This window comes from Nelumbo lutea, chromosome 1 (genome assembly GCF_056320005.1).
Source record: "Nelumbo lutea isolate HS-2025 chromosome 1, American lotus-T2T, whole genome shotgun sequence".
NCBI classification, from domain to species: domain Eukaryota; kingdom Viridiplantae; phylum Streptophyta; class Magnoliopsida; order Proteales; family Nelumbonaceae; genus Nelumbo; species Nelumbo lutea.
Genome location: NC_142684.1, coordinates 131291811 through 131313672, shown reverse-complemented (window position 1 = coordinate 131313672; position 21862 = coordinate 131291811).

Below are 21862 nucleotides of genomic sequence, written 5' to 3'. Positions count from 1 at the left end.
CCCTTCATGGCGTCCATTAGATGGATCCTACCATTCTTTCAATGGTATCAGAGCCAAAGGTTCAAATCTTGAACCAAAAGAAAATTAGATCTGACCCTGCGTAGAATGACAGAAGATGTTCTGCCAAGATCTGCGCAGATTGCTTTCTTTTTTTTTTCAAGAAATGGTTTTTGTTAAGGGCAATTGATATGAAATTAATTTTTGTTAAATCCAAAATTTATATAGAATTGTTTATTTATTTATTTTTGATTTAATGGACTGTTCGAACCTGGAGATCGTAGTGCAGTTTTGGTGCAGATGGTCTGCACACCATTTTTTCTTTTTTTATTCAATTCGGTCTGTAAATAATTTTTTTTTTATTTTTTTAGACTGAATGTATAGGATTTGATCAAGAATGTAATTAATTAATAGAAATAGGATTTCTGTTATTTATTTTCTTGATTAAAGAAGAAGGAAGAAGATGGCGGCGCTGGAGATTTGCAGATGGAGAAATCGCTTCCTGCGATTTACAGTTTATGAAACTGTAACATTAATGATTAACCTCTGTTTTGCAGGTGGTGCGAACAGTCCATAGTTGATTTGTGTTTGTCTAAAATCAAGATTATTAATTTCAGATCTTTCATGAATTAATTCTTGAATTGAAAATCAGTTTTGGACCATTTCGGACTAGATTGGACCAAATCTGGGGTTCGAAATGGGCTATTTTTTTGTCCATATTTCTCACACTTGTTGTTCGAAATCTGATGTTCAATTACAAGGATTAATTTGGCCCACCTGTAAAGCCCAGTTTTAAAGGGTTAAAACTGCAAAAGCCCATTATTGTGAGAAAAGCTGTATGGGACGAACTGCTAACCACAATTCAGCCCATACACCTAGTAGACATTAATTGTTAATGCTTTAGGTTTTTAAATGGGCTATTCGATGGGCTTTACAGCAGTTAATTGATTGGATCAATTCCTCCTTTACATGTTATGTTTGGATGCTTGATGTGCTGCGACCATGGGCCATAAGCGCTTGGCCCATTTTGACTCGTTAGTGGCTCTTGTGCACACCATGGCTGAATGCACATCATTGCCATGGTGTCCCTTAAGGTCATTTGATGACCCCCTCTCTACTTGGTGGGCCCCATAACCCCGAAAAGGGATATGTACGGAACCCCTAGCCGATTAAGGCCCACCGGAAATCTGACTTTATGAAAGTCAGTGGGAGCCACTTTGGTTTGACCTAAATTAGAACTAGGGCGTAATTTTGTTCCCTCCAACAAATATGAATGCATGTGATAGGGAGATCCATATGATGGACTCTCTAAAGGCCTTCCGTCATTAGCACAATGATGGGTCCATCAGTGATGAGGAAGCACACTATAAAATTGGGCTATCCATTTGCTGTTGGATCTGTTAGAGTGTTTCATAAGATGATAGGGGCATCATAGACCAATGTGGGAGGGGCTTCACCAGAAAATGGGAACTCTCTCATGGTACCTTGGTGTAACCTGAATATGATGGGTGTGCACTCATTGAGAAGAAAGGTTTACCTGAAAATGGCTCTGAACCTTGTCTGACAGAGGCCAGAGGGATACTCATTTGATGAGTGGATATGATCCGTCGCAGAAAGGTGGTGGGGTTTTGCAGCTGGAACAATTGGCTTCACGCACCCTATGTGATTTCCCACATTTGTAGAGACATTTCTTCATCTCCGTCAATGAGTAAGGAGGAAAATCTCAGATATGAACAAATGGGAATGGAACATAGATTAAAAACCATATTTATGTAGGCAACATGACTCAAACTAAGGTTGTGGACTAACGTCTTTGCTGTTTTATCAGAAAATGGCAAACGGTCAATTTGCAAAGCTTCTAGACGATAACAAGCTTAAGGGCCCAAACTATGCCGACTGGTACAAAAATCTTATGCTGGTCCTAACTTCTGAAAAGTAAGACAAGGTGGTGAAAAATCCTGCCCCGGAACGTCCGAGTGAAAGGGCTTCTGAGGCCCGTAGGAGGGACTACCAAGATTGGGAGGATAAGAACTCCCTAGCCCGCTGCTTTGTCATTGCCTCATTAAACAACTCAATACAGAGGCAGTTCGATCAGATCGAACTAGCCAAGGACATATTGGACAGTCTAAGAACAATGTATGAAGAGCAGAACCGTTGTACTCGATAGAAGGTCCTGAAATTGTTCATGACCGCGCAGATGACCAAAGGGCAGAAAGTTCATGACCATTGTCTTCGGATGATAGGATACATTAACGAACTCGAAGCTCTTGGATCCGGGCTAGATCTTGGCACGCAAATGGATGCCATCCTGAATTCTTTGCCCTCTTCCTTCAATGCGTTCACAATGAACTACAATATGAATAAGCTGAATGTCAGCGTCCAGGAACTCAGCAATATGTTGCAGAGGGCCGATGATCTACTCAAGAAGGATGAGCCTGTGGTTATGCTTGCTGAAGATAACAAATCAGGCAAGAAAAAGAGAAAGGCAAAGAAGCCCCAGAAGAAAGCTGCCAAACCCAAGAAGTAGAAGAAGAACAAGGCATCGGATGTCTGTCACTTCTGCAAACAGACCGACCACTGGAAGAGGAACTGTCTTGCCTAACTAGAATCTAAGAAATGTAACATCGAAACTTGTGTCATAGAAACTAATAATGTTAGTTACTTCTATGTCCTGGTGTGTTGACTCTAGGGCTTCAACTCATGCGTGTAACTCACTGCAGGGGTTCAAAGTTAGCAGAAGATTGAGTGATGGCGAAGTGACACTATTTTTGGGAACAACTGCAAGTGTTGCAGCTGCGACAATAGGAACCATAGAATTAGTTTTTAGAGAAGGAGTCCTTGTACTTAAAGATTGTCTTTATGTACAGAACTTGAGAAGAAATTTAATTTCTATTTGTAAACTGTGTGCTGATGGATAAAATGTTTATTTTAGTAATATGATTACTGTTAAACGGAATAACAAATTCATCGCATGCGGGGAACTGGAGAACGGTCTCTATGTTCTACATCCTTCTCTGGAAACTAACCTAACCGAAACTACGTCAGTCGAAAATCCCAAGGAATCGTGATATAGTAAATCCCACGTGCCTCTAGCTTTACCGACTTGGCCATATCGGTGTTGACCGAATCACAAGACTTGTAAAGGATGGTCCTTTGGATTTTCTAACCATAGAAAATCTTCCCACTTGTGAGCCTTGCCTTTAAGGTAAGATGACTAAGTGGCCATTTGACGGTAAGCCTGAAAGATCTGGAGGCACACTTGACCTAATACATACTGATGTATGTGGTCTCCTGAGTGTTAGGACACGAAATCAACACATGTATTTCATCACCTTTACAGATGATTTTTCACGATATGGTTACGTGTTCCTAATGAGACACAAGTCTGAATCCTTTGAAAAGTTCAAAGAGTTCAGACAGGAAGTCGAGAAATATTTAGGGAGAGAAGTTAAGGCCCTTCGATCGGATCGAGGTGGTGAGTATCTCTCTGACGAATTCTTATGCACCTTGCTGGTTCCGTTCCATCCACTGCTGTGTCATCTTTAGCAGGAGCGGATCTTGGTTTCTTCTTTGGGCGTGAACACCAACTTTGGGAGATATTGTTTCTTTGGATCAGGTATAGTCCTTCCTGTTTCCTTTTTGTTCAGATTTGGTTTGATTATGGTTCAAGTAGAATCTTTGAATATTGTATTATAAATTTAGGGAATATGATTCCCAGTTGGAAGATGGTAGGAATTTTTTTTTGAAATTCGCCCACCCATTCCGCACCCTTCATGGCGTTCATTAGATGGATCCTACCGTTCTTTCAATTAGGATTGTTAGGATACACTTAGACCTGATTATATTTAAGATCTATAATTACTTATGATGATAACAACTTAAAACTTTATCTTTGATAACATCTAGTGGATACTTGCCTTATGTTATGTGGGAATCATAAAATTTAAATCTAAATAAGACATTATATATGATTAAACTTACTTAATACATGTGCATAATACGTCCTCTTACATTAGTAACCTTAATAAAAATGATAGTAAAATAGCAAAATGTTTATATATTGCTTTTTTAACCAAAATTATCTTATATAATAATAATTAAATTTGTCCTTTTAAATATAAATTATAATAAAATTACTAAACCTTTATAAATCATTAAACCATATAATCAATTTACAATAGGAACTAGCGGAGGGGGCCCTACGTTTTAGGGGCTCACTCATAAACTATCAGGCTTGAGCTCAATTTGAATTAGAGACTTAAGCTCGAGCTTGAGCTCAGGTCGAGTCAAAAGCTCGAAAGTTTGAGCTTAGCTACCTTTAATTGCAGGTCTCTCAAGCACTTGAGGTGCCGAGCCGAGGTCTCCCTTAGTTACCAAGGTGCCAAATCGATGTCTCCCTCAGTAGTTGAAGTTTTAAGCTAAGGTTTTCCTAACTGGTGAGGTGTCGAGCTAAGGTCTCCCCCTTAGTTGACAAGGTCCCGAGCTGAGGTCTCCCTCAGTTGTCGAGGTGCTGAGCTGAGATCTCCCTCAGTGACTGAGGTATCGAGTCGATGTCTCCCTCAGTGGTCAAGGTGCCATCTAGATCGATCTCAATTTGAAATAGAGACTTGAGCTCGACTCATCTCGAACTCGACTACCTTTGATTATAGGTCCCCTAGCAACTGAAATGCTGAGCCGAGGTCTCCCTCAATTGGAGAGAGAGTGGCTTTCTTGTAATTTATAAGGAGAGAGAGAGAGAGAGTTGGTAGGAGAGAGTGGCATTCTTGTAACTTAAAATAAAAAAGCAAGAGAGAGAGAGAGAGTTGGTAGGAGAGAGTGGTATCTTGTAATTTGAAAGAAAAAAGCAAAAGAGAGAGTTGGTAGAGATTGGCATTCTTGTAATTTCTAGCGGAGGGGGCCTTATGTTGTAGGGGCTCACTCATAAACTATTAGGCTTGAACTTGATTCGAATTAGAGACTTGAGCTCGAGCTCGAGCTCGGTTCGAGTCAAAAGCTTGGAAGTTTGAGCTCGGCTACCTTTGATTGTTGGTCTCTCAAGTAGGTGAGGTGTTGAGCTGAGGTCTTCTTGAATTTTCGAGGTGCCAAATCAATGTCTCCCTCAGTTGCTGAAGTGTCGAACTAAGGTTTCCCTAGAAGGTGAGGTGTCGAGCTAAGGTCTCTCTTAGTTAACAAGGTGCCGAGTTGAGGTCTCCCTTAGTTGTCGATGTGTTGAGTCGAGATCCTCCTTAGCGATCGAAGTGCCGAGCCGAGGTCTCCCTCAGTGGTTGAGGTGTTGTCTAGCTCGAGCTCAATTTGAATTAAAGGCTTGAGCTTGAGCTCAGAACTTCGAGCTTAACTCGGCTCAAGCTCAACTACCTTTGATTGTAGGTCCCTTAGTAGTCGAGATGTCGAGCTGAGGTCTCCCTCAGTTGGAGAGAGTGACATTCTTGTAATTTATAAGGAGAGAGAGATGACAATCTTATAATTTTTAAGAAAGAGAGAGAGTGACATTCTTGTAATTTGAAAAAAAAAGCAAGAGAGAGAGAGAGAGAGAGAGAGAGAGAGAGAGAGAGAGAGAGAGAGAGAGAGAGAGATTTGATAGGAGAGAGTGACATTCTTATAATTTCTATGAAAAAGGAAAAAAATACTGTTAAATTCCATTTTCCTCATCCTCTAGTTTCTTACGTACACATTTCAACTTAATATATTTATATAGATAATTGACCATAAAACCAGAATCCACATAAATGATACTGTGAATTCCATCTTTCTGGATAGAGCCTACCTAGTCACAGCCTTATAATTCCGGCTTTGTTTATTTTGAAATGTTTGTTTCCTATGGTGTTTCTGTTTATTGAAAGTGCTCCTCACCCCCCCCCCCCCCACAAAAAAAAAATGCTAGAGCAATGACCAATTGAGCATAGGTAACAATACATTACGTGATAGTGGATAAGGGTATTTTAGTAATTACAAAAATGTTATTTACGTGAAGGATAATTTTCTTTAGTAATTGTGACAATTTTTTAATTGGCCGGTGGTTTCTTTTTTACAGAGGATCCGATCGAGCTGAGTCAAAGTATTGGCTGGGAGCAAGGCAAAGAATTGAACTTTTCAGTTGAGCCAAGGCAAAGAATTTTAACTCAAAGATTCAAATTAAGGCCTTTTGGATGGGACCAGATCTAGTAGGCACAATATAGTAAGCATGTTCAATAATGAGTACTTGATAAATATTTTGAGAATTATTAAAAGTGGATTTTAACCTTTTTTTAATGGTAGGCTGGAGGTATTTTAAAGACATGTCAAAAAATTTTCTAAGTATTCATTAAACATTATTGATTACAACATTGTGCCTACCTAATCTGAACTGTGATGGGTGAATCTGTAATAAATAAATCTATGGTGAAATTTCTTTGGTTCAACAAAAACCAGTTTCTCGACTGTAACCACAATAATGAATTATACAATTCTCTCCTATTTTATCTACTTCAGTCATTATCAAATTTGTCGAAGGTTATGCCCAAGGACCTAAACAAGTTGTTAGCATTCGTAGCACTCAAAATAACCCAATTCCAACAATCAACATAGAAGGCAAGCCAGAAGTTTAAGTAAAGGAAATTAAGAGGAATAGGCAATCACACAAGAGACAAAAGATTTACGTGGTTCACTGAATGAGGGATACATCCACGGGCAAAACCAGCAAGTCATTGCTTTACTATCAATGAAGGGTATAAAGAGATTGTGTACAGCACCTCTATTGTGAAATAACTCACATATAAAACCCTTCTTACAACTTAAACAAAGTGTGTTAACGTTCTCACCTCTACAATGTCACTACAAACCTGGGATACCATTACGAAGAAAGCCAAATTAAAATCGTAGAATACACCATTTGTGGAAGAAGATAAAGAACCACCACATCCAATTATATCTTAATTACAAGCACAAAGAATTCTTTTGCCGTTCCTTCTCTTTGCTAATCTTTCTCTGTCTCCAAGGGGGTGTTCTTTCTTAGGATTTTGAGAGAGGGAAACATTGGTAAATGGGATTTTGATTCCCATTGACCAAGAAACCAATGTTCTTTTTTTAGATTTATGTGGGGATCAGAGAAAATTTATTTTCCTGGATAAATGATACCCATCTCCTAGGTGGGTAAATAACCTTACCACCTAGGGGAAAACTTGCCAACACTTGAATGGGACAACAATGCCCCTTTTAACTATGAATTTTTATGACTAAAATAGTCATTGCCTTATTTACATGGGAAGTAAAAGAACACGTGCACTTACCCGAATAAATCTTTCCCAATCGGGTAAGTGCATTTACCCTGATAAATAACTTACTCAAAAGTGAACGGGGCCTAAAAGCAAAAAGGAAAACCCGCCAAGGATTTATCCTCTGTAGTTCTCTTGTTCCTGAAACAACATATCCCATAATTTAAGTTATAAATGTTAATTCCAAAAATACCCCTACTAGAGAAAGAGAACACCACTCAAGTACATTAAAAAAGCGAAGATTTTTTTTTTTTCACCCACACAACAAGATTACCCTAGCTAAGTTTAGGAACCCAATAGATCGAGGATAATAATATGGTGCTTAAGTGGTAAGTGCTAACTGCTAGGACTAGATCCGCCTGGTCCATAATCGTCCAGCACAGGAAAAGGACATAAGTCACATAACACCAAGCCCATGTATCTATATCTAAGAGTGGGAATGAGGTCCTTGCTTTTTCTTGATTAAAGTGCCTCCATGTTTGAATTTTTATCTCTATATTGAGACTTTGGGCTTGTAAGGGCTGAAAATACCCAATTCTCTCTAAGGTAATAATTCCCATTCTCTCTCACTAAATCTATATTTGAGGTATAGTAAATGGTTGAGATTTGTGGATTTTTTGACTAAAATACCCATCTTTTGAATTTGGTTCATATTCAATTGTAGGGAAAAAACGTAATTTGAACTACTACTTTCTTCTTAAGTCATATATTCAATGTGTTAACAATTATTCTTTCTCATCAAAATCATATATTTAAGGTATTTTTGTTTTTTGTAATATATATGTTTTGTTCATTAAATCTAATACACTAGTCTTAATAATATAAAGCATATGTTTCTAAAATCAACCTAAAATTGCCACCATTCTACTGTTTGGTGGTGGGTTAGTTCAACCATCCAGGTGAAAATATAAATTAAATAATAGATAAAAATATAGAATTTTTGTAAAAAAATTAGTTACATCTCTAATATTATACATTTATCATATTAAAAAAATAAAGTGATAAATAAGAAGATTTTTTAGCGATAGAAATGGAAAAAAAATTAAAATTAACTTGAAAAACAAGACAATGTTTCTGTGTAGGTGCCATCTTAATGCAATTTGAGTAAGATGGATCAACCAATGATATCATAATTAAATAATAAAAATTAAAAATATATAGAAATATACAACTTTCTTGAAGTCTCGAAACCGCGGGAAACTTGCATTCTCAGTTTTCTCCATATTAAGAAAAAGAGATAGAAAGGTAAGGGCCTTTGGGAAATCAATACTTAAGACCCGATAACATCACCTCAAATCAATTTTGGGTGGAGTTGGAAACATTTTTGCCAGATTTCATAAACTCTAAGCAATCTTGTTCATGAGTGTTAAATTAGAATTTGAGCATGAACTATTCCTGTATGGGGCTCCTACAGCAGCTTGGAGAGGGGAATGCCTAACACCTTACTTCTCCCAACCCTTGGGATCCAAAGCCTTTTTGTTCAATGCCTCCCTTGTGGAGGATTCAAAGCAATAAAGTCAATTTTTCTGTATGAGGCTGCTACTACAACTTGGAGAAGTGGTGCCTAACACCTTCCTTCTCCCAACCCTTGGGACCCAAAGCCTTTCCATTCAATGCATCCCTTGGTGGAGGATGGGGTCACTATTTAAGCAATAAAGTCAATTTTTCTATGCTGAAAATGAGGGTCCATTTTCTCCAAAAAATAGGTGGCAATTCCATTTCATTGAGCTGGCCATGAGCTTCCCTGATCTCTCACATGAGAGAACATACAAAATCAAGACTAAAGATATGAATCTTCCATAATCCAGACCCATATCCTTTAACAAGGTCTTACCCATTCGCTGACACCGATTCACCTCCCCGTCTTGGATCCAAATTCCCACTTCTATTTTTTGTCTCTTTCCTGAGTTACCACTTCTACCATCATTACCTGCTCCCTCAAACTTGCTAACCAACTTATTAGCTCTATGAAAAATGTGTGAAAACTGCCAATTCAAGAAACGAGACTCTTCTTTCAAGGAATTATAATAGATAAGGACAACTTTTAGGCCTTGATATCAATAAAATTAATATTTTTAATAAAATTTCAAAAATAGGTTAACTTTTTAAAAATAATATCAAATAAGGGCAAAAACATTGTTCATCTTCTTCCTCTTGCTGATCATTTATTAGCGCCACCGCTCGCCGTTGCCCATTGCCGCCTTTGGTAATGCCTCTGCCTACCTATGCCGCCTCCGCCCACCTCCGACAACGCTTCTGCCCAACGTCACCAGCACCATCACTGCCCCCTCTACCTCCGCCCACCTCCAGAGGCAGAGGTGGAGGTGGCGGTGTTGGGTAGAGGTAGAGGCAGAGAGGTGGGCAAAGGCAGAGGCGGCAGTAGTGGCGTTGGTCTACCATCCACCAGTGCTGCCGCTGCCACCTCTATGTTCGCCCTCCTCCGAAGGCAGAGGTGGAGGTGGGCAGAAGTGGCGGTGTTGAGTAGAGGCACAAGCGAAGGTGGACGAAGGCATTGCCGGAGGTTTATGGAGGTGGTGGTGCTGATGAATGATCTGCAAGAGAAAGAAGATGAATAGTATTTTTTCCCTTATTTAATATTATTTTAAAAAAGTTAACCTATTTTTGAAATTTTATTGTCGTTATCTGATCCCTTCTTTCAAGTGTTGCATCTCCTAGTCTAGAATTCTAACTGCTAAAATTTTCTAAGTCATCATGACTCCTGTCTTCTCTGGCTTCTTCGCTCCCTCTCCTCATCCCACTTGTCACTTTAGCTTTTGGATCCCAGTCCCATCTATCAACTCCCCATACTACCACCTGCCCCTCCCTTCTCTTCGGTCAGCCTTGTCATTGAGAACCCTGCACCGAACTCTCCTCATCCTTACCCTGACCCTTTCCGTCGTTCCCACCCAGCAATCTTAGAGAAAAGTTGCCAAACGTTGGTCGTTTCCATGGTGCGTGAGTTGAATTTAGCATCCAAGTCCTAAACTGTTGGTAGAGGGCCCGCATTGCAGTTCTGGAAGTGGTGTTCCACTATTTGTGTAATAGATTACCTAGTATTTGAGATAAGAACAAACTCCTATACTGTTGCAACGGATTACACTCATCTCTTGTATTTATCTCTTATCTTGTATTTATCCTTACCCCTGTATTTATCTCTTACTTTGTTCTTATTTGTACACATACAACATGTATAAATACCGTACAGATCATTAAATGAAATTAATCAAGAGAGAATTCTTCTCTTAAGCTCTTTCACGGTATCAGAGCTTAGGAATGCCTGAATATCCTCCACTAAAACCACGTCGACCTCCAACACTTCCAGTCAAACCCGTATCACCCAAACTACTCTTCCTACCTGAACCTGTGAATCTTTGCACTAATGTGGCTCAACTTATCTCTGTTAAGAATGATCATCACAACTATCTTCTGTGGCGCCTTTAGATGCTCCCTGTACTAGATGGACATCAACTAATGTGCTATGTTGATGGATCCAAGACTGGCGTATCAGATTGAAATCCCAACTTCCTTCACCGGCACTATAGGAGATCAGATTGAAATCCCAACTTACAAAGCCTGGCGTATCCAAGACCAACTTCTACTGAGTTAGGCATGGTCTTTACTAGAAACTACTTATGCACCAAAATCAAAGGCTCGTATCATGCAACTATGTTTTGAGTTAAATGCTCTAAAGAAAGGGTGATTTTCTATGAGTGATGCAATTTTGAGGGGAATTGAGTATCATCACCACCCTAATTCACCCTAGGGGACTTATGGGGTTCCCCCAAAAGCACTTTTGATAAGCAACATCTGAAGAAATTTAGATCTGAACTGATTCAAATCCAAATTGCAATTGAGGACTGAACCTGAACTTTGAATTTTTGATGAACTATTTTCTCTGCTCTATGCACTTATAACCAAGGTAATGTATCTGAGGAGATGTATGATTGAATTGAAAATTTGTGTTACCTCAGATATCTAATGAAAAGCATCTCTTTCTAAGTGTTTCTAATAAATTCAAATCTATAGTAGGGCTGCTACAGCAAGGCTGAATCAGGGCAGGTTTGAGAACAGGTTTGTATTACAATTAACATCACTAATTCAATATTGTGGATGTTCCTGGGCTGATTCTTGAAAATTTTCAAATTAGCTAGCTCTGATTTCAGTTGTGAATGAATAAAAAGTCTAAAGATTTGGATCCAATTCAGATCTGCTACTACTGCACTTTAGCTTACAATACAACAGCCTTGAATTTGAAAATGTGTGGAATGATTATTTTGTTACTGTTGTACTATGGGTTGCTATTTTTGGCTTATGGGACATTTATATGAATTCATAAGGAATCTGAACCAAAATATTGATTCATTGTGAACTAAACTACTTTCAATAGCAACAGCTTATGCAGGTCAATATCAGACCTGATTTCAGGTCATAAGAATTCTTCAAGATTTCTTGAAGACATATACTTGCATAGCTCATCAACCTGAACCCAAACCTGGCTCAAGTTGAGTTATAGCTCAAATTAAGTCCTCTGAAGGTACATTGACAATTTGGCTCTAAATAGCAGCCCATAATATAGCAGATGTAAATGGTGATGTGCAATAGTTCCAATAAGTATATTCAATTCAGACTCCAATTTTTATGGTTTGTTAATTGTAGATTTGAACTCAGATAAATTGTATCTAAATTCAGATGCTACAATTAAGGAATGTAAATAAGATTGTTGGTTTGGATTCCCTTTTTAATAATCAAAATCATTTATGATCTAAAATCAGTGGTTATTTGAATGCTAATAACCACTGATTTCAGTATAAATGACTACTGTAATTTCAGATTTGAACTCAGATCCAAATGTGACTATTCTCAGTAGGTAAGTTTGCAGATCTGATTTCAAGTCTCTGCAATTTATTGAGGCATACAAGACTTATATGTTGGGACTTGAAATAAGAAGTCTTAAACTCTTGAGTTCAGACTTATATCAGACCTAATTGCATCATAATTCAGACTTATTGATGTTAGGTTTTTTTTGTAAGACTGTTCTCAAAAGCTAAGACTTCAAGTCTAATTCTATTAAGAGCCTGAAGAGCAGCCTAAAGATATTAAATTCAACAATTGATTTTAGATCTGATTACAGTAGATGTTAGATATGTTTATTTCTATTTAGTCTAGAATAGTGTGTAATAATATCCATTGCTAATTTAGCTAGCTTTCTTTTTCATTAATGATCTACTTCACACTTGAATGCTGGTTTTTAGTAATGGAGCTCTGTTATTCTTGTTTATAAAAAGAAAGAGAGAGAGAGAGAGAAAGAAAAGAGAGAAGCAAATGTCTTTGGTTTGTCTTATTAAATAGAAATTATTTGGCTTTGTAAATTTTTCTTGTATAGCTGGTAGATTAGGATTACTTACATTCTTTTGAATTGTGAATAGTAGTCTTTTTATTATTTGGTTTAATTTATTTTTAGTTAGAACAAAGCTCTTGATCTCTCTTGCAAGTAAATTCTAGCAGAAGAGGCTCCACCAAAAGAACTCTTACATATCTAGAAATTAATCTTCAGGAAGTCCTCTTTAACCTTCTCTTTACTTGGTATTTCTCTTGTTGGTTTTATTGTGATCTCCTAACACTAGAAACATTGAAGACAATGTTCATCTTAAGTGTGGGGGAGTGAACCCGAGGCTAGGGTATGGGGGATGAAATCATGCACCTCATTTACCCCAACACACATATGCAGGCAATGACATAACCAAAAAAAGACTGGAACCCCTCAAGTTCATTACTATTTATTTGATGGTTTTTAAGAAGGAATTCAATGAGTTGAGGGAGACTGATATACTTGTTAAGTTTTTATTCTTGTGAATGACCCAATTTGATATATGCATGAGAAAAGGGGAGCTGAATATGCCTTTCAGCATGACTAACCCTAACTATCTTCATGTGTATGGAAGCCCTTGATTTCATGGTTAATGTTCAAGAGAGCTAGTACACATCTGAAGTGCTGATTCTAAAGAAAGACAAAAACCCAAATTGACTCCGCTATTTTGAGCTGAATAGAAAAACTAGCAGCTCAGAACATGAGTCCTATTTACCTACCTCAAGTAAGTGACCAGTGTGAGATGGAGCATAAGATGAACTCACACAAAAAAAAAAAAAAGAAAAAGAGAGAGAAAAGTGCGTGAGATGGAACATAAAATGCACTCACACTGGAAAAAAAGAAGAAAATGGTGAGATGGAGCATAAGATGCACTCACCCTTAGAAATAAGTAATTGTGGTGACAACTGAGGTTCAAAGGGACATTCTAAAGTTGAACTCTCATTAAGATTTAGTTACAGATGTGAAACTTAGTGAAATTTGATTATTAACCTTGACAATTAAGGAGCTGATTTATATATGGATTAGGAGTGAAGGCTAGACTATGATGAAATTCATATTCTCCTTTCCTTGGATCTTATACATATGTTAAATGGTAATTTACAAGAATAAGAGCTGAGCATTTATGAAAGTTCCTCGACTACTCAATGCATTTCTATCTTAAAAAGTTCACCAGGTACATGGTGAGAACAGAAGGGGGGGAATGTTCAGTTTATGGCTGATGTCTTTGCTTGAGGACAAGCAAAAGCTTAAGTGTGGGGGTATTTGATGAACGAACAATTCATCTATAATTTTTGAGGACTTTAGCATGGATTTTTTATGTTAGTTTTATTAAATTTTGCCTTAATTTAGCTTAATGCTAAGAATAAGTTGCAGGGATAATTAATCCAAGAAAATGAAGGAAAAAGGCAAGAAAAGAATGTTCAAAAAGACCAATTTCAGCCCAGCCCGGTTGTGGAAGCAAGAGAGAGCATTTCGGCCCAAGAAGATCAAATGGATTCTTTGAGAAAACCCAAGAAAAAAAAGCCTATCTAAAAGTAGAATTCAGCCCAGTAAAGAAGGCTCATTCTTAGCCCAAAAGAGCAGCTCAAAGTATAGTTATCATGTGCTAAGAGAGAGCCTAAGTGCAGCCCAAATATCTGCCCTTAGGAGGCTTTCAAGAGAGCTCTAGAAAGTTCAAGAAATGGGTGTAATACACCCCATTCTAGAGGCTTCAAGAAGGGGCAAGAGCCCCATTGAAAAACTATATAAGGAGGCTTCTAAGAGGGGAGAGGGGTTCAATTGCTTGAGAGGAAGGCTCTCCCACTCTTAGAGGTTCGGCCACTTTGAGAGAAGAGAAGAGAAGAAGGCTAGGCGCAAGGAAGAAGAAGAAGAAGAAGAAGAAGGGCTGAAGGAAGCTCAAGTTAAGCAAACAAGAAGAATAAGGTGATTATGAAATTGAGGGTTTGTGATTCAAAGATCTTTTGTAATAACTCAATTGTAGTTTCATTCTCCTTTAATTTGAATTTAGTTTATTTGTTATATTTTTTTTCCTCTTTCTCCTTCTTCCATTCTTTCTTGATGTATTTCAGCTTGTAAAATTTTAGTTCAGCAATCAAATTCTTTTTGATTCATTCGAATGGTTATGAATTATACTTGAAGTTTTTGAATAGGGATTAAATTGTAGATTAATTCGGCCAATTAACCTTCAAAACTCAGATATGAATTCTCAAATCTGAGATTGCAAGATCTGAATTGCTTGAAAGAGAATTCAGATCTGCAAATTTCAGATTGGCCGAATGGATTTAAAGCTTGGAATTCCCAGAGTGCTTGAGAGAGACTCTAGGAATTCAGATCTACTATTCAAGAACTGAATTGAGTGCAAGGTTAGAGATAACTTGCACAATTCAATTGGTGATTAATTCAGATTTGACTTGATGCCTTAGAAGTGTTTGAAGAAATGCATGCATGGGGATTAGATTCTTGCTAGAGATAGAAGAATCGTCACTCATGCATAGGATGAACGTGGACTTGAGAGAGGATGTTCATGACCTTGGAGTTTCACCAAACCAATGCTTAATCATGATTTATTTGAATGATCCAAATTGATAGATTGCTGAATTCTGAGATTGTCATTTACTGCTTACTCTTCTAACCTGATTTGAAGGCAATTGGGCCAATGATGTAGATAGATTTTAGTTTAGGATTTTTAGCTTTCATTAAGGTTTTGATTTATTTGTTAATCAGATAAGAAGTGCCCAATTTAGTATTGGTAATTGTTTCCTAAATCCTCGTGGGAACGATACTTCACTCACTACTTTATTACTTGAATGGCTAGTGCACTTGCTAGTGCCACAATGAGCCACGCATCACTTCTACTTGATATTTAGGATCCATTGAGTAGATCCAATGGTCCAAATTACCTAGTCTTGCATATAATAGACGATTTTGGATCTTGAATGTAAACCACATCCAACGGTCAAAATGTGTGGTATAGGTCCTGAAAATGTGTGTTATAGGTCCTCAAAATGTGAAATTGATATATAATGATGTACATTATATGCAAATTATCCTTTTTTTCTCCTAACCATCTCACCCTTGGTCCCAACTACTTGAAGTCCACCAACTGTCATCCCTTTAAGACTACTCTATTCAATTTGGGCACAGCTTTATGCATGGTGTACAGGAACAACATCGGGTCTCAAGATCTCCTCGGGGCACGAACTGCGCTCATCGGGTCTCAACCTCTTGTGCAGCCAAGGAGTCACGGCCTCTTGATGGCACTACTATTGAGGCACCCGTGCTTGGGCTACTGGTTTCCTCTGCACAACGGCCTGCATGCACCTTGTCCTCTCCTCCTTGTCACTAACCATAACCATATCTATCGTAGAAAGAACAATGGTTAGTCAAAGCCAAAGAAATGAAGCATAAAAAACTTACAAAACAAGGACAGACCAGTTAGGGGATTCGTCATCCTTCACCTTGGTCTTCGGGATTGACAACTCAGTGGGGAATGGCTAGCCCCTTGGTGGCGCACAAAGAAGAATCCCTCTTTCCAGTGCTTCATCAAGGAGGGGGCTCCCACGAGCACCTTATGGTTCTACCAAGCAGAGAAGTAATAGTAGCCTTGCTGGTGCTTCTTCAAGTGCAGGAAGTACGTGAACATTGGCAAAGTAATGTCCACGTTGAATTGTACAATAGTAGAGAAGGCTGACTAGGTACCTAAAGGAGTTGGGCATAAGTTGGATTTATTGGACACGGTACCACCTCAACATTGTCGCGATGCCTGCATCCAAAGGGAACCTCAACACAGCTATTAGGTTGTGCTCATAAATACAGAGTTCGCCTAACCAAGTTGAAGTGGCCCTCTAACCTATTCCAAGACACCTTAACTCATACTCCTCGAGAATACGATAAAGGGCTCTAATGTGGGCTAGGTCTCAAGGTGTTAGCCTACAAGAAGAAGAAGCGAAGCGGCTACCAAACCACTCCGAAGTGCTAGGCCCCTCTTCGGATGCCACCTCTACATCCACCTCATCCTCCTCCACCGTGGCACCCCCATCTTCGGGCCCCTCGACCTCAACCTAATGGGCATCAATCTCACAGACCATAAGTGTGGTGGACTCGGGGTGAGACTCTGGCTCGGACTCACTACTCGACATACAATAATTGAACAACTAAGTGGAAGAGCAAGAAGATGAGAAGGAAAAGGAAGACATCTTACCTAAGTGTAACACCGCGGAACACCTAAAGCACCTGTCGAACTCCTAAGATCAATTTCACTAAGGAATGGCAAAGTAAAATGGCTTGCCACCTCCCTTTATATAGAGGCAAACAACTATTCTGATCAAATAAGATCAATGGTGTAGGTTTGTCACCGCACTTTGGACGCACATGACCTTGGGAAGAGGAAATGATGCATCTACCGACCCATAACAGAAACAGTACGTGCATTGAACCACTTGGTCTGCCCATTAAGTTGGTCTTACCTTAGGCCATCCAGCTCAAGGAAATTGGAGTTCCTTAGTCGAGGACCATAGAACTCTTCCGCAAAGTTGTGGCCAAGCACTACACTCCTCAACTTTGGAACTGGAGGAGTGGTGTTCAGGTGATTGTCGAGCTGGAAAAGGGCGTCACGTGGTAGATTTCGTGGTCACCCTCTTCAGACCGCATCAGTGTCGTCACTTGAAACCGGATGATGAAAGAGTACGATCAAGAAGAAATGTCCTACATAGAGAAGGAAGTGGACTCCGCCGGGGAAAAGGGAATTCCCTAAAGACCTTGATGGATAACCTCATCCCAGCAACCCTAGATGTCCTATCTAACCAAATCACGTATGTCTAGTTACAAATAGGTATTCCTCGCATGAGGTAAGGGACTTTTGGAACTCTCTACTCACTTAGCGCCTCTTCACATCACCTCTTTGGCTCGGAACTATCATCATTCTAATCTGCTCGTTATGGCCAACCCTATTATCTTATTGACTTGAGCGTTTGAGTGCCTACCCGGGGAATAACTTCTCAGGCCTCTGACTCTTCTTGTGATCGTAGATCTTGGTGTGCAGTTTCGTCCTTCCACCTCAACTTCGTGTAGGGGGTAGGATTATCTGACTGCGTCCCTGATTCAAAATACCTCGAATCCAACAACATCAATTATTATTATTGTTATTATTATTATTATTATTATTATTATTATTATTATTATTATTATTATTATTATTATTATTATTATAGATTAAATCAGCTAAAGTGTTTATAGATATGTGTACCTTCTATAATTTGAATTTAGTATATTATGTTATTTTCTTTAAAATATAAACTTTAATTGATTTTTTTATTAAATTCTGAGGATTACACCTCAAATAGCCTTTTAAAACCTTGGGAGTGCTTGAAATTCTCAATTGACATGGGCTTTTCTAGCATTTACATCGAAGGCAACTCAAAAATCATTTGTTCTCTTCTCTTGGAGGAGCATCAACAACCTCCTTGTCGTATTCGTACACAAATCTCTGATTTCAGAAGTGGATAGAGCTGCTCACAATTTAGATAATTTGCTTTATCTTGTAATCATACTCAGACGTAGTCTTCTATTCCCTCTTTCCTACATCATGTTATTCAAAGTGAGATGCTTGATGAATGAACTTAGCCTTTGGCCTTTTTCAAACAAAAGAAAAAGAAAAAAAAAAAAAAAAGAAAGCTCTAGTCGGGCGAGGGGTTCAGGTTGGTCTTCGCCTCTTCGGTTTGGCCAGCCCAAGTTGTTATCTTAATCCCTAATCCTGATACGCACGCAACCTATTCTTGAAACTGGGATTGGTTGAATTGGATTTATGAACCAAATTCAAAGAGAGAAAATAATACCATTCTACATGAATTGTGATAACTGGACTCGATAGGGGATTGCACCCAAGGAAGATGAAAGAAAACTTGTTGAACTACTTGGTTATTGTAGGAAGGGAAAATTAAGAATAGCAAATAGGGCTGTGTTTGGTTGCAATGCAAATACATTTGCACTGATGCAAAACCATGGCAGTGCAAATGATTTGAGTGTAAATTCTGACCTATTTTTGTTTCAAATTTTAGTTTATTTTGTTTGATTACATTATAAATGAAAAAAATTAAGACACGAAGAAGAATAAAATAAAATCCAAAACAAAATTAAACAAAAATTTGCACTCCCATGTGTTTATACAATGGGGGTGCAATTTGGGCAGGGCTAACTCAAGCTTGGACCGATTCAGCCAGAAATTTTAGACTAGTTAGGATTGGATTTTAAGTTCTCATACTGGGTTAATTAGGCTCAAGATATTGAGTTACTTTTTTCTCTTTTTGTGTGTGTACTGGGCCCAGGCCTGCAAAAACTTGGTTAGGTCAACTTGGACCTGCCTATTTTGCACCCCCTATGGAAATTGAAGCCAAGATCATATTGGATGCCTCTGTCACTCAAATTAATGTTTACAACATTTTGTAGCTATTTATGACTGGCTCCTTGCTGGCTGCTGACTGGCTCCTTGCTGGCGATGGACGGTTCCTGAGAAGATGGAAAAGAAGGATTCTCGGGGATATACCTGGTGGGAATATTCTGATGCTTAAGTCAGAACGCTGGGGAAGGAGAGAAGAAGAGTGCGAAAGCTAAGAGTGTAGGTTGCGCTTTTTCACTGTGCTCGAGAGATTAGCTTGCAAGCAAATATAGATTCAGTCTTCAAGTACGAGGGTGTGGAAATATTCCAAAAGTTTCTGAGAGCCTTTTTCCTTCTGCCTCAAGGGATTTTATAGGGGCATTCTTGTTAGATCGGGCGTAATCACCATTGGGCCCCTGCCATAGCCGTTACCTGCCAGGGCTGCGCAGGTGGCCATTGCAATGTACTCCTTGCTCGGATGAGTGACACGTCTCCGAAGGGCAGGAATGCCTCCGCCTGCTGAGAGATGTGGGCGCAGACTGTCGAAAAGGACAGGGACTGCGCCGTAAGTCAAGGGATGTGGCGTAGTCTGATTGGTACGGTCTGACAGATAGAAGCTTCCTGAGAAACGCTCGTGCTACTCACTTGCAAGCTACTTTGTAGTGAGATTAGGAATACTTCAGGGTTACCCTTATTAGAGTTGGTCTTTGGAATGACTTATCTGCTTAGGGGCTTGAGCGAGCTGGTTTCCCTAGCTCGCAAGCTGAAGTAGCCTCAGAATATCCCATTCAGGGTAGCTCGGGGAACCCGAAGCTCGTTACTTAGCCATTACCAGGCTATGATGCTGAGCTGGCGCTCATGCTGAGTCAGGTCCACGTGTCATCATTTTGTAGGTCGGACCAAATCATCCTCCATCAATTGCCCCCCACTCCTTGAGCAGAGAGTGTTGCCTTAGTGCAAGGAGTTCATGAAGTATGATGGACTGATTTGACCGAAATTCAAACTTGATTGACAACTCACATTAAATGTGTTTGCGGGAATCGGGAGATTTTCTAACTTTTTGAGTTCTGAAAACATGTTGTAGTGGTTCTTAACTCCGGATGACGTGCAGCCATCATTACCTCAATCATGGGAGACATGCAGCCAATCGCTTTTCGGTTTTCAGAAGGCGTACAGTTAGTACACCTGCGAACCATCGGATCCGCCTTAATCTAGGCCATTGATTTGGAGGCGCGGAGGCGAAAAATAGAAGGGCCCTCTGGGTCTCATTTTCCCTCACGCCATCTTGCTGTCTTCGATTTTCAGGTTGCGCATCTGTCAAGTCTACTCGAGTTCCTCAATTCACTTCGTCTCGTCCCTTTCGCTGAGTCTCGATTACTATCAGTCATGTCTGGGTACCCGTACCACACTCATCATCGGGGTGGTGACCAGGATGATGGTGCTCCCTCGAGCTCAGGGGGATCTTGGGAACAGGTCTCGGGGGCCCAGGAGACCTCCGGTGGTGGAGCCTCCGCTTCCCGGGGAAGGGAGCCCGATACTTTCGGTCCTTCCTCCATGACGGAGGGGAGACTTAGGTCTCTAATTAGCTATTTCCACCTTCCCAGGGACCTCATCTACTGCCTTCCCATCGGTAACTTTCTGTGGGAGCATGGTTCCAATGAGATAGTTATCTACCAAGAGCAGCTCAAGGCTGGCCTGCGTCTCCCCCTACACCCCTTGATAGTGGAGGTGCTAAACCACTTTACCGTCACCATCGATCAGCTTCATCCTAAAGCCATTGGGAACATGGTTGGGACTATATCCTTCTGTTGTGAATATTGTCTTCCCTTGAACCTTGACATTTTTTCTGCTATCCTTTGTATAAAGAATGCCACTCTTGGGCTCCACCGGAGAGGCGTCTCTACTACTTCTCTCCCTGTCGTGGCTACAAGCTCTTATACGAGCTTCCAAATAAAATTCCCACCTAGAAGCGGGATTATTTTTTGGTCCGCAACCCTAAGGGGGGCCCCTTCCCTACTTGGAGGGGTGCCATCTAGGACTCTAGGGTCGAGCTGGACCCTAACACTCAAAAAATGATGCTGTCCTAGGCATCAGTTGGCTTCCTCTGTTCGGATTACTTGACCGAGGAGAAGCTCGTGTAGGCCAGCCTGAGCCCAGGTAGGTTGCCTCTCTAGGTCGCGTAGTACCTTGTCACAATGTTGTGTATATATACATATACTTTGTTCTCACCTAACTGATACTTTATGGTTTCTTCTTGGCAGCCATCATGTCTGGTGTTGATTCGCACTGCCTTCTGTCAAGCAACCAGAGGTGTAAAGTAAAGAGGTCACGCCCCGACCAGACTCCCCCCTCCTGGGGTACTGAGTTCGGGTCTGCTGAGTCGGGCTTCACCTCTCTACCACCTGAAGTTCCGCCGCCTCCATCCGAAGTGGGTGCTAGCATGGCCATCCTCGAGGAGGGCGAGCTCCCACAGCAAGAGGTAGTCCCCCCGGGTCCCTCTCCGTCATTTCCCTATCTATGGCTCCCAGTGGGGAACTGGAAGGGCGTAAATGGCTTCATCATGGCTCGTAGGAGGAGCTAGAGAGCGATATGCAACAAGAAGATTGCTAAATGGGGAGCGATGGAGCCTGGGGATCTTTCTACGCTCGCTGCCTCTCACTGTATGGTGGTAAGTGGTCTTTCTATCCTCCTTTGTCCTCCTTTCCTTTTTTGTTGTCTTTTGACTCTTGTCTCTTGTTGGCAGGTAAACACCGCCACACACGCCATGGCCCTCCAGATGCACTGTTAGATAGTCTTTGTATGCCCTTAGCTTCAATCAGAATAATGTACTCTTGACGTTTATTGTAAATGAATAAAGTGCATATTTGATTCATG